Here is a 15,208-nt window from a genome sequence, read left to right on the forward strand (position 1 = left end):
CAGGTTCCTAGTTAGTGTCCCAGGTAGTGGCAGTAACAGATCGGTTCCCTGTAGTGACAGTTAAATATCCCCAGTAGCGCTGGTTACAGATTGGTTCCCCAGTAGTCCTAGTTAAGTAGTGTCCCAGGTAGTGCCCACCAGTTACAGATTGGTTCCCCTGTAGTTTTTAGTTAAGTAGTCTCCCAGGTAGAGCCAGTTACATATCCCCAGACGTGCCATTTACAAAGTGTCCCAGGTAGCGCTGGTTATAAATCTGTTCCCCAGTAGTCCTAGTTACGTAGCACCAGTTACATATCCCCAGTAGTACCAGTAAGTGTGCCAGGTAGTTCCAGATTGGGTGCCCAGTATTGCTTTTAGCAAAAAAGATGTACATTCCGGAATCTATGGTTTTGGAATAATTTGTTATCTGGGTAATGCTGAATTAGGGATTAGTAAATAAAGTCAATATTGAATTAGTACTCCTTATGGTGCATCAAGCATTTAAATATTAATAGGCTATATTTACTCCTGGTTTCTTATTTCCACAGTAAGGACCAAACAATAAAATAAAGAAATAGTGTACACAGCCTGTCGGCCCAGTTGTCCGTCACAATATAGGCTATTTTACACGCTCCGGCCGGGCGGCAATATCCCGCACGGCCAGGAAGCTGTGCCACACACAGTAGTTCCAGTGGTGGGATCCGGCAGCCGGGCCATGGCTGTCCCATGTGAATGGACTCATTTGTGTCCATTATTAACTGCTGGCTGCTGCAAGGCTCCCTGGCCATGTGGGAATCTGCTGCCCGGCTGGAGCATGTGAAATAGCCCTATGGCCAGGTATTTCTCAGTGCAGGTAGCTGACGCCGGTCTTACAAGAAGTGCTGGCTAGTTGTTTGAAAGAAGTGCAATGTAATGAAATATTCAGGTGCCAATAAAGAACTTGTGCTGGTTACTTCACCTGCCTGGGCTGATGCTGATGTCAGCCAGTGTTATGGTATTTACACACAGTGCGATCTATTCTGACTATATTGTCAATATTGAGTGCAAGTTACTACAAATTGCACTGTTTGCCTGTATCACATTTGATATTGAGTTCAAAAGTAGATATTACTGATTACATGGCTGCGATAGGCCGCATGTGCGAGGTTATTCGGCAATAAAATCCTGTTACTTTTTTATTATTGCTGGCTTTATGCAAGGTGACAGGACGCCGGCATATAAGGGGTGTCTTTTTCTGGGAGTGTCTGAGAAACCTCAGGCATTGAGGGGAGGTCATGTGACGTTAGCTCTGCCCCTGATCAACCTGATCAGATCACAGCCGCTGAGTAAGTCCTGGGCTACGCACACACTGGGGAATCATTACATGGTGAGCAGTAATTTGCAGCCTTAAACAGGGCAGGATTTTATGCTGATCCAGATCACAGGGCTCTGCAATTAAGCAGCCCAGCAATCAGACCTGAATTACCCCCCTCAGACACCTACACTGAGGCGTTAGTGCAGCATAGTGACAATTGTATTTTTATTGTCTCTAGTTACAACTAGGAGAGCCAATCCTGGAATTCGGGATTGAAAAAGGCCCAATCCCGGGATTGGCATCCCTAATGCAAAAACCCGGCCGCCCGCATATTTACTTACAGGTGCGGCCGGGCGGATTTAGGGTGGGTGGGATGATGCAGCCTGGGCGGGTGATGGTACGGGGGTCAGCCTCGGGTGGGCGGTTTCGGAGGTGGCAGGAGGTCAGCGTGGAGTCACGCTGTGTCACGATGCGCAGAGCCGCACTGCCCGGGATGAGAGTAGACGGGCAGCGTCTGAGCACCAGCTCCGATGCTGCCTGGCATTAGACTGCGCATGAGCAGACTAATCCCGGGATTGAAATCCCTGCGTTTTAGGGGCCAAATCCCGGCATTGGCCACCCTAGATACAACAAATAACACAATGATGAGCACTGTACATTGTATTCCGCAACTTCTAGGTACACACATGTGATCCCCTACAATTATACTTTATGATGGTGCCCATTGCAGCATTGTGCAGTGTTGCACAGCGTCCGGCACACACAGTACTGTTATGTTGTGCTGTCCATCAGAGTAATATAACCAGTGTGCTGTGAGCGAGTCCTTCAGCTAATCCTCAGATACATATGATACCCCGGCAGTCACAATGCCAGCTGTTAACGACTGGCCCTGCCATCCCTACACGGAGCTCCCTCATTAGTTAGCAACACACCCACCTCCCCCCTTACCCTACGCTTCCCCGCCACTTACCCCCTGTTGCAGCTTATCCCCATTTTCAAGTGAGTAACCCCTCCTCCCCATAGCCTAACTGTACCCTTCCGCTCCCTGCAGTATCCCCCCCCCCCACCAGTGCTCAAATCTAACCCCCTCCCCGGTCTCACACTGCCCGCATACGCCCCAATCGGGATGCCAGCTATCGGTATTCTGGCACCTGCATCCTGGTTCTTTTTGAGGTTCCGGTCTTATGACAGCACTCTGCTGGCGTTGGTATACTGAACTCCAGCACCCAGGTCCACAGCATGATGGTCGACAGGCATTAGGTTGACACCATTAGGTCGACATGGGTCTACGTAAAAAAGGTCATTAGTTTAACAATGTCTAGGTCGACAGTCAAAAGGTCGACATAGGGTTTTTCACTGTTTTGTGAGCCGACATGTGCCGACAGGCGGTATTTCATGGCCTACCATCCACTAGGGCGTGGTGGGAGAATAAAATACTGTGCCTGATGCATCGCGTGCGCAGCGAGGGGATGCGGTGCACTTGTGTCCATGTCGATTGTTGACATTCAGGTAAAAAAAAATGAAAATCCCCATGTTGACCTTTTGACTGTCGACATAGACATTGTTGAACTAATGACCTTTTGACCTAGAACCATGTTGACATTTTCCCATGTCGAACTACTGACTGTCGATCATCATGCTGTAGACCAAATGATCCCATCCCGTTATTTCTGTGTATGGTGCTGTAGGGTAATACAAATGTGACGTGGGTACTTGTTTCCTAGAACGGCGCCCACCATTTTGATCTTAGGCATCGCAAGGAAAAAAAATTGTGTCGGTCGCATCGCATGCGGCTAAAAAATCGCATGCGATGCGACCGACGTGATTACCGCGATTTTACATAGGGAACAATGTTAAATGGCCCACAGACCACAAATAGCCACCCTGAAGTGTGAAATGGCCCCCCCAATTGTTAACGCCACCCCACGATCAACGTCAACCCGAAGCGTGGCGAGCCCGCGAGGGGCGGCGGTACGCATCCTCCGACCTTTTCATACCCCCACTATCCACTTCGGCGTGGAGTTGAGAATAGAAAGTGTGGCGAGCGGATGCGGATACCTTCACAGGTATACGCGTCCCCTCGCGGGCTTCACAGGTGTCCGCTCGCCACACTTTCTATTCTCGACTCCACGCCGATGTGGATAGTGGGGGTATGAAAAGGTCGGAGGACGCGTACCGCCGCCCCTCGCGGGCTCGCCACGCTTCGGGTTGACGTTGATCGTGGGGTGGCGTTAACAATTGGGGGGGCCATTTCACACTTCAGGGTGCCTATTTGGGGTCTGTGGGCCATTTAACATTGTTCCCTATGTATAATCGGTAATCGCGTCGGTCGCATCGCATGCCATTATAATGGCATGTGATGCCTGCGCCGTTCTAGGAAACAAGTACCTGACGTGTTCTATATTTGGTGAGTTAAACCAGATGTCTTTGAGGCCTCTCCTAAGTGTTTTCCTGTCCGTCCACTGGGAACACTAGGATTTGCATGCATCTCTTCACCTGTGCAAATGGCGAGATTTTGTATGCATTAGATTGGAACCTTGCCGGGGGGGGGGGGGGGGTATAGACAGGCTCACATAAGGTCCCCTGCATTAGCACAGTCATGACATAGGTTCCCCACTCGGCAGACATTTTGTGTTTGACCAGAATAATCCTCTCTCATATGGTTGGTGAGTGCAGCCATAAGGTGCATGCTGGGACATGTAGTTCAGGTGTAGTGCCACAGGTTGCCTGAGCAGGAGTTGGCACTGTTTGGGTATGTGCTGGTGAGGTGACACTCCGCTGTGCTCAGCCCTCAGGAATCCTCTCAGCATGGCACTCAGGTGTTGTGTAACCAGAAGGTGTGTCGGTTTCTGGGCTAAGAGATTCCAGCATGACTGCTGCAATTAAATGTACATCGTGTCATACATGGGAGAAACCTGACCGACGTGCATCAGCAGGAGGAGAGTTCTCAGGATGTGGCTGGCATTCTGGGTGTGATACAGGGTATAGGCAGAATCTGCTACTGCCTGCCAGTCACTCCCAACCCCCATCCTCAAGGCACACTGCACTGGTATACAGATCTGCAGATAACCTGATGGTGTAATGCAAGCATGTCCAAACTATGGCCCTCCAGCTGTTGTGAAACTACAAGTCCCATCATGCCATGCCACAGTTTTGCTATTAGGGAATGCTAACATGGTTACAAAGCATGCTGGGATATGTAGTTTCACAACAGCTGGAGGGCCATAGTTTGGACATGCCTGGTAATGGGTAGCTTTACTGCCTCTGAGGTCATGGGTTCCATTCCTACCATGGCCCTAACTGCAGAGTTTGTATATTCTCTCCGTACTTGCATGGGGTTTCCTCCGGGTACTCTGGTTTCATCCCACAATCCAAAAAATAGTAGTCCTAGAATGAATGTGTGTACATGTGGTAGGGAATATGAGTTATTGCAGTGACGACAGCTAATATACAGTAATATACGGCTGATATACCACAATGCACTTCCTGAGTTATTGGAGTGATGTACAGTAGTGCAGTGACCTACACATTATATACAGTAATGTGCTGCATGACTTATTGCAGTGCTGTACAGCTGATAAACATTGATGCAGTGACATACAGCTGATATACAATGAACTGCATGAGTTATTGGAGTAATGTACAGTAGTGCAGTGACGTAAGCCGAAATATAGTTATGCAGTGATGTACAGCTAATTTATACAGTGATGCAGGGACATACAATTTATATACAGTAATGTGCTGGTTTACAGTGACATACAATTTAAATACAGTGATATGCTGATATACAGTAATGCACTGCATAAGTTATTGGAGTGACAGTACAGTAGTGCAGTGACGTAAGCTGATATACAGTGATGCAGTGACATACAGTTGATATACAATGCACAGCAAGAGTTATTGGAGTGATGTACAGTTATGCAGTAATTTAAGATGATATACAGTGATCCAGTGCCATTCAGCATGTATAATTTTAGTGAAGTGCATCTGATATGCAGTGACGTACAGCTGATATACACTAAAGCAGTGGTGTACAGCTGATATACAATGATGAGCAGCTGATATACAGTTATTAAGCAGATGATATGCAGTGATGACGGCTGATATACAATGATGCAGTGTCTTGCAGCTGATATACAGTGATGAGCAGATCATATGCAGTGACGATAGCTGATATACGGTGATGCAGTGATGAGCAGCTGATATACAGTGATGCAGTGACGTACAGCTAATTTATACAGTGATGCAGGGACATACAATTTATATACAGTAATGTGCTGGTATAAAGTGATGCAGTGACATACAATTTATATACAGTGATATGCTGATATACAGTAATGCACTGCATAAGTTATCGGAGTGATGTACAGTAGTGCAGTGACGTAAGCTGATATACAGTTATGCAGTGACATACAGTTGATATACAATGCACAGCAAGAGTTATTGGAGTGATGTACAGTTATGCAGTAATTTAAGATGATAAACAGTGATCCAGTGCCATTCAGCATGTATAATTTTATTGATGTGCATCTGATATACAGTGATCCAGTGACATACAGCTGATACTGTATACACTAAAGCAGTGGTGTGCAGCTGATATGCAGTAATGTACAGCTGATATACAATGATGAGCAGCTGATATACAGTTATTAAGCAGATGATATGCAGTTATGACGGCTGATATAGTGATGCAGTGTCTTGCAGCTGATATACAGTGATGACAGCTGATATACGGTGATGCAGTGATGTACAGCTGATATACAATGATGCAGTGTCTTGCAGCTGATATACAGTGATGCAGTGATGTACAGCTGATATACAATGATGCAGTGTCTTGCAGCTGATATACAGTGATAACTACAATGATGCAGTGTCTTGCAGCTGATATACAGTGATGCAGTGACGTACAGCTGATATACAATGATGCAGTGTCTTGCAGCTGATATACAGTGATGAGCATATGATATGCAGTGATGACAGCTGATATACGGTGATGCAGTGATGAGCAGCTGATATACAGTGATGCAGTGACGTACAGCTAATATACAATGATGCAGTGTCTTGCAGCTGATATACAGTGATGCAGTGACGTACAGTTGATATACAATGATGCAGTGTCTTGCAGCTGACATACAGTGATGAAAGCTTATATATGGTGATGCAGTGTCTTACAGCTGATATACGGTGATGCAGTGACGTACAGCAGATATACGGTGATGCAGTGTCTTGCAGCTGATATACAGTGATGACAGATGATATACAGTGATGCAGTGTCGTGCAGCTGATATGCAGTGATGTACAGCTGATATACAATGATGCAATGTCTTGCAGCTGATATACAGTGATGACAGCTGATATACGGTAATGCAGTGATGAGCAGCTGATATACAGTGATGCAGTGACATACAGCTGTTATACAATGATGCAGTGTCTTGCAGCTGATATACAGTGATGCAGTGTCGTGCAGCTGATTATATACAGTGATGCAGTGACGTACTGTACATTATAGTACAGTGTTATGCTCAGTATGGAGCGGAGCAGGTGACCTGAGCTGGATTAGTATTATTATCAGATAATGACATCTGCCAGGTTGCTGTTTGCCAGTGCTGTGTGCACGCTGATACCCAGGATTATGTGTCACTTTGCTTTGTTACTTTGCCAAAGAACACAGAAGTAATTGTCCCAGGAGAAATCTACACTTCCATTCCCACCACTGCCCCACTTATTCCACCAGGGAAGCAGAGGGGTTATATGGGAAGACATGAGATCACCGGACTGCAGGGCTAGATGTGGGGATTATAGGGGTGATTCAGGTTGGCTCGCAAAAGTGAACTCCTTTAATGGTCAAAACCATGTGCACTGCAGGTGGGGCAGATGTAACAGCTGCAGAGAGAATTAGATTTGGGTGGGGTTTGTACTTCAAACTGATATCTATATTGCAGTGTAATAATAAAGCAGCCAGTATTTTCCCTGCACAGAAACAAAATAACGCAACTCACTCTGCACATGTTACATCTGCCCCACCTGCTGTGCAGCATGCTTTTGCCCAGATTATTTGCTTTTGCAAGCCAACCAGAAGAAGGCACTATATGCTGAAAGGAACGGCACCTGCGGTGGGCGAGATGGCATTACACAGGCAGCCGCGTTCCAATCAGCATCTACCTGTCACTTCTGTGGGGTCTACGTTTTGGAGAGCGATAAAGTACTTTCCAAGCAGCAGCCATGTTACAGACCATGGGGTCCATTTACTATTGCGTATTTGTTACGGGGGTTAGCTGTAAATATTAAGTATCCCCCAAATGTATGTAGGGTGGACCGCAGCAGGAATCTCCAATCCCTCTTGTCCCGCTCACGGCCGCCCGCATCCCCCATAGGTTAATATGGGGGATGCAATGCTGCCCGATGTATCAATATCAGACAGCATCGCATTGGGTCCTGGGGCTACCACCATTCTGAGATGTAGCCTGGCGGGGGTCAGCGCTGACCGCGCATGTGCAGAGCCCCCCTGGCACCCTCCTTTCGGAGCCCCTGTTCCTCCGTGTGCAGGGTTATACATTGGCACGAAAGGATCAATTGCAATGTGATCCTGGGCGGTAGATCCCAGGATTCCAGGTCCCCCTCACACAGACAATGACACCTATCACCCAGAGAATGTTGTGTGTTTATGTGGGTAGAAGGGGGAAATCTGACCCTTCCTCAATCCATTATCTCCGAGCTGCACTGACACCCAGCCCCCTAATCTCACGTGCAAATATTTACCTCAGACAATGGGAGGAAACTATGGCACAGTGGGCTGGTTACCCTGGGTTATGTCCGCAGAGCTGTGGGGCGTGTGCATAGCCCCATCATGGCCTATCTATTTATTAATAATTGGTAGATTACAGCTTTGACACAGAGAAATGTGTCCATGATAAATACAGCCCCAAGGACACCCAGCAAGTACAGTTGCGGCCATGCCACCACTACCAGCCTAATGGAAATTAGGCCGTGATGCAGGTGGCAGGGGCGGGTAGCTGATTTCACCGGATGTCAGCTGCCCGTCCTCTTCCCGTACAGGGAGGGCGCAAAGCTAATACCGTACCTCCCAACTTTCTTTTTTTTTACTTATTCTTTATTAAAGCTTTATAAATTTCATAACAATACAAAGACATATACACACAATAAAAACATAGGTGTGTCTTGGGCACGACTCAGACAGATTATACAGCCATTGGATAAAAGATAAAATTTCAAACATCCTGTTCAGCTAATGAGCTTATTGTGTCATATAATTCCTCCTAATATAAACATGAGCATATCGTGCAGCCTTGTATCGTTCCAGGGAGTACTTCAGTTGTGTGCGAAAAAGGGAAAGATAGAAAAAACGTGATAGGAAGAAAGAGAGGAAAACCTAGGACATATTGTCATTGCCAAGTCTAATTAGCCCCTTGATCCCATGTTCAAATTTTAACCATATTTGCTATGCAGCGTGGACAATTTAGTGTAAATAATTTATATTTTCTTAATATATAGTATCATCCCCCTGTGCTGCCCTTCACAGGGCTTTAGTGTTTACTATGGTGAAAATTAACGTTCAAAGTGACACTAATAGGAAAAGAGTACTTACTCAGATCATTGCTATCAAATAAATGTGTATATAGGCATTCTACTGGTTTGTGACTAAAAATTCAAGAGGCGTTTGTGAGAGAAAAAGAGAAAGAGAAAAAAGAAAAGAGAAAAAAAAAAAGGAAAAGAGAAAGAGAGAATTGAAAAGTGTGATCGAGCGAGAAAAGAGAAGAAAAAGTCCCCCTTAACCCCCCACTTTGTTACAAATTAATTAGTGAGTGCTTTTGACTTTACTATACGGTGAAGAATACCACCTATCCCAAATATTGTTAAATTTTCCTATTGCCTTCCTGGAGAGATACAAGTATTGCTCATGGCTAACAATGTTGTTAACCAATGCAGTCCACTCTCGAATTGATGGTCCCTTTTTCCCCATCCAACATCTCGCAATCGAAACCTTAGCGATCGCACATAAATTAGTCAAAAGTTGGCCAACCTCCTTTGGTGTATCGCTAGGCCACACCCCTAATATTGCAGACAAGGGGGACACCTTATAATCACTCAGGCCAATATCTGAAAGTACTTCCTCTACCCCTTTCCAAAATTTCTGAAGGTGCTCGCACGCCCAGATCAGGTGCCAAAAATCACACTTTGGTAAACGACATTTGGGGCAGTTATCCCCACCCGCCTGTGAGTATCTATTTATCCTATCCGGGGTTAAGTACATATAGTATACAATATTCAGTTGAACCTGATGAATTCTGGGCGAGTTTGTCGCCTTACACATAGTTTTAAGGGCTTTGCTCCATGTTTCCTCGTTTAACTCTGGAATATTCACTAACCACTTCTGCATGCGCCCCCTGTCGTCTTCGTTCTGAGTGTTGGTCATGAGAAATCTATAGCACTTTGATAAGAGCTTATTATTCCCCATTGTTTTAATGGCACACTTTAGTGGAGCTTCAACAACTGAAATGGGGGTATGGCGATTGTATTGTAGTGTGGCATTTCTCATTTGGAGGTACCTATAGAACATACCCTTAGAAAGATCATACTCAGACTGCAGCTGTGAGTACTGCTTAAGTTCTTGCCCGTCAAATACTTGCCCAATGGAATGTATACCATAGTGTCCCCAGGCTCTGCTACCCTGACTACCGTTCAGCTTACTATAAGACGGAATCGAAAATATATTTGTATCTGGATCTAGGCCTTCATACTCCATTTTTCTATGTACCCACTTCCATATATACCGTGCTTGTTTTATAAAAGGGGGAGCCTTTAAGGGACCGTCATGTCGTAGAAGAACCTGCAGCGGAGTGTGCCCTGGGCACATTCTACCAATGTACCCCTCAAGTTCTACATAGTACTCGTCCTCTTTCCACCAGGTAGAAAGCTGGGCCATTTGGGCCGCATAATAATAGATTTTGAAATTTGGTAATGATACACCCCCCCGGTCCTTCTTCCTACACAAAGTGGATAAATTGATACGCGGTGTTTTATTCCTCCAGATGAATGCGGAGATCGTTTGGTTGATTGTTAGGAAGCTTTTTTCCCTAATTAATATAGGGGAGTTAGTGAAAATGTATAAAAGTTTAGGTAGTATCACCATCTTTATCAAATTTGCACGGCCAATGAGTGTTAATGGGAGCCTTTGCCAGTTTTTACACCTACACCTGATCTCGTCAATAATGGGGTCTAGGTTATCTCTGACATAATCTGCAGGGCTCACCGTAACTGTTATGCCCAGGTATTTCAATTTTGCGACGCGAGTCACGCCCCAGCTATTACCCCAATTGTCGCCTTCATCCGTGAAAGATGTTAAAAGCTGCGACTTACTACAGTTAATAGTCAACCCTGAAAAAACCCCGAATTCCTTAATGTGATCAATGACTACAGGTAGGGAATTAAGAATATCTACCATACCGACCAGTAAATCATCCGCATAAAGCGAGACAATATTTTTATACACCGTCAGGTTTTGGCCACTCACTCCCAGAATTGACCGCAATTTACAGGCCAGCGGTTCTATAGCCAGTGCAAATATTAGAGGCGACAGGGGACACCCCTGACGAGTGCCCCTGAATAAGGGGAAAGGCTCCGACAAATAACCATTCGTGAGAACCCTTGCCCGCGGGGCCCTGTACAACAGAAAGACCCAATTGACAAATCTTTCACCAAATCCGAAGGCAATTAATACCTGTCTCAAAAACGGCCACTCAACCGAGTCAAATGCCTTATTGGCATCAAATGAGGCCACTGCTATTTTTTTATTATTTATTGCGGCCACCTGCAGAAACATAAATAATCTTCGGAGGTTGATACTGGTCGATTTACCACACATAAATCCCACCTGATCAGGGTGCACAATCTTCCCAATCACGCTATTCAACCTAGTCGCCAGAATTTTTGCGAAGATTTTGGCGTCTGTCGTGATTAGGGAGATTGGCCGGTAAGAATCAACCAGGCTCAGATCTTTCCCGCTTTTGGGAATGACCGTTATAATGGCCTCGGACATTGAGTCAGATAATCGACCCTCTAGTTCCATTCTGTCGTACATTTGCAGCAACCGCGGGGCAAGGGTTCCGGAATTTTTTTTGTAAAGCTCACAGGGGAGACCGTCCGCTCCTGGGGCCTTTCCAGTAGGGAGGGACCTAATAGCTGCCTCGACCTCGTTGATAGAAAAGGGCTCCTCCAGATTATTACTATCCTCCTCACTAAGAGTCGGAATACTAATATCCGCCAAATATGCTTTAATCTGGGTTTCTTCGGCGGTCAAATGGGAACTATATACCTGAGAAAAATGCTCACAGAAGGCCGCGGAGATATCTGCGGATGAGGTGGCCAGTTTGCCATCATTCAGGACTATCTTGGTAACTATGGTCGATGGTTTATCAAGTTTAGACAGGTATGCCATATATTTACTAGGTCTATCAACATTCATGTAAAACTTGTGTGAGTCTATCAGAATCTTGTGGGCCATCATTGTTTGGAGATGTGCCACCCATTCTTGTTGAGCTTTCAGCCATTCTCTTTTGGAGTTTTCTAAGTGGTCGCTAATATATTTCCCTTCCATCAGCTCTACCTGTACCTCCAGCCTAGCCGCCTTTTCCCGGAGTTTACCTTTAGCTTGAGAATTTTTTTTAATGTAAAGACCACGTAAAAAAGCCTTGAAAGAATCCCAGACTATAGAGGGGTAGGCAGTATCAATATTCCGCTCTAGAAACTCTTCCACCATTAATTTAAGTTCCTCCTCCGTCTCAATTAGAGAAAGTCATGTGGGGTGTAGGCTCCACAGCCTAATACTGGTTGGGTTAGATGTCTCAATCTGTATTTGGACCGGGGAGTGGTCCGAGATGCCGCGGGATAGATACTCCACCCGAGATACCCTCGGGGTTAAGTTTCTAGAGATGAAAATGTTATCTATTCTGGAAAAAGTATTATGCGGAGGTGAGTAGAAGGAGAATTGTTTTAAGCTAGGATACTTTTCCCGCCATACATCCACCCAATCAAACTCAGATATAAAACGAGACAGTACAGTTTCTTTATCGGGGCCAACGCCGCTAGTTGTAAATCTATCTCTACCTGTATTCATTACCGCGTTGAAATCGCCCAGACATACTACATAGTTATCTGGGCGTGCAGCGGTGAAGTTAACAGCAAGCCTCAAGATGTCTAACGTGAAAGGCGGAGGGACATATATGGCTAAAATGCAGTATCGCTTGGTCTCCAATAACCCATCCAGAAACACGTATCGACCCAGAGGATCTATTTCAGAGGCTACCAACTCGAACACAGTATTTTTTTTAAAAATGATAGACACACCACGGGCAGAAGAAGAAAAACATGAGTGGAAAACATTTCCCATCCAGGGTCGCCGCAGAGAAGCTACCCTGTCGCCGCTAATATGCGTTTCCTGGAGGCAGATGACATCCGCGGACGCGGATCGACATTGGTTGAGGACCAGGGACCTCTTAACTTTTTCCCCCATACCTCTAACGTTCCATGTCATGAAACTAACCATTAGCGTACTCTAGGAATAACAAACAGCTCATGTTTAACAGTGCTGCTAGCTGAAACCGGGCCCGTACCGCACAATATGTCTGTTGATACACTACAAATACACACCTACACACAACACTGAACAAATACCCCCCCGACCCCCCTCCCTGTATCACCTACCCCTTTAGGCATACTTCAAGCACTACCTCCCCCCACCTACTTCACCCCCCCCCTATATGGTCCACTGAGACCGATACTCTTTACCAAAGGAAGAAAAAAAAGATTATAATAGAGCCCTCACAAGACGTGTGTGACTCTCCAGCGCCATGGAGATTTAAAAAAAAAAAAAAAAACCTCATAAGAGAACCTTCCCAATACCCCTCCCACCGAGCCATATCAGCAAGAGTTGTTAAAGTTTTTAAACTAAAGTCACTGAGATGTCGCACAGAGATGGTTCATTATGTTCCGACTATAGATACATAGTTATTCCGATTACAGTTAGGCTTTAGCCAATTGTAGCTTAGACGGGTACGCTCGGTCCAACCAAGCAGCGGCTTCCTGTGCAGAAAAAAAGAATTTAATATCGTCCTCAGTAACCGCACGAAGCTTAGCAGGGTAGATCATTGAGTAACTGATTTTCAGATCCCGCAGTCGAGCTTTCACTTCTCGATATCGTGCTCTGTCTTTTTGGACCTCGTATGGCAGATCTGGAAAGGCCGAGACTTTTTTCCCATCATATTTCAGATCCCCCATGTCCCTGGCGAGCCGCAGGATTTTATCACGATCCTTCGAGAGCAATATTCTCGCTATCAGAGTGCGGGGGGGAGCGCCCGGTATTGGAGCTCTGTATGGAATTCGATGGGCACGCTCCACTGAAAACTGGGGGGACAGAGCCTCGTGACCAAGCGACTGCCTTAGCCAGTCTTCAACAAACTTTTCTGGCGAGTCACCCTCTGCCCTTTCATCAAGCCCGACAAACCGTATATTATTACGGCGTGAGCGCCCCTCGATATCAGAAAGTTTATTGCGCAGTTCCTGCATTCTCTCAGTCATGATTTTAATCTGTGCCTGCATAGGGGCTATATTATCCTCGACCCCAGAGATTCTGGTCTCGGCCTCTGGTGCGAATTTTCTGTACATCATCGCGGAGAAGCATAATATCTGACTGGACTTTGTTAATTTGACCCGACAGCCGAGTTTCTGATGCGTTAATTGCCTCTAAGACTTGGGCTAGCGTTATGTCTTGCTGTTGAGGGGGGCCACTACTCTTTGTGGGGGTAGAGTGGGGCGTACTATCACGCGACGGCGGTGAGCCTTGCGGCTGAGTGCGGGCATATTTCTCAAGCCGCGCAGCGGCTGTATTTTGGGTGGATTTACCCATTGCAACCCTATGGGGCAGAGTGTTACCAACAACAAAGAGGGATATTTGTGTATGTTTCAGATTCTGCCTCTTCCTTCCTGCCCTTTTGCAAAACACACGGATTATACACTTTGCTTTATGTGCATTCAAATCTTCACCACACACACTATTCTTCTTCACACCAGATTGTTCCAGCCCCCGCCCTGCATTAATGATCTCCCCACAATACACTAAATGGGGGCCATTCGGTGCCAAAAAAAATGGGCACAATGCAGACGCGGCAAACTTTGTTTAAAACAGTCAACAACTGTCAGCAACTCTTTATACAGTCCGTTTAGTGTGTGTGGACTTACCAAGCTCAGAGGGTATCAAACAGTCACTCATCGCTTTGCTCCAATGTCCCGCAAACAACCCACCGTGCCTGTATATGATCGGCTGTGTGGGGCTGGGCAGCTCCGTGCGGCTACAGAAATCAGGGTGCTCTTGGTCTCAAGCAGAGGCGGGTATTCAGCTGGGCAGCTCCCGGCAGATCGATGGGGCGCCAATTACGATGTCTGGCCGTGCGCCACGCCACCTCCACTCCACGTGCAACCACACAGGCCGGACGCCACGGACCTGTGCTCCCGTCGCTCTAGCGGCTCAGTCAGCCCGTCTACCTCCGCTGACACCGCTCACTCCCAATGCGTCACAACGCTGAGCCGGCACATGCTCAGACGGCGCCACAGGCACACGCCAGCCCAGTGTCAGGCGCAACCTTCTTCCGCCACTTCTTGGCACCCCGATTACTCGTCGGGTCAGTCCGCCAACTAAGTCACATCGGTGGGGGTTTTAGAGAGGTCTCACCGGCTGGAAAGCATAGACGCTGGAGAGCACAACCACCTCCCTCACGTGCACGCCGTCGTGGCTCCTCCTCCCAGACCGATTATACCTCCCAACTTTCTGAACGAGAGACAGCGTACAGCGTCTATTCTGTCAGATTGGGGGGGGGGACTCCCACCACGCCCCCCCCTGTAGCGGGACACTGCCGGCCACGG

Source organism: Crinia signifera, chromosome 7 (genome assembly GCF_055691185.1).
Source record: "Crinia signifera chromosome 7, ASM5569118v1, whole genome shotgun sequence".
Lineage (NCBI taxonomy): Eukaryota > Metazoa > Chordata > Amphibia > Anura > Myobatrachidae > Crinia > Crinia signifera.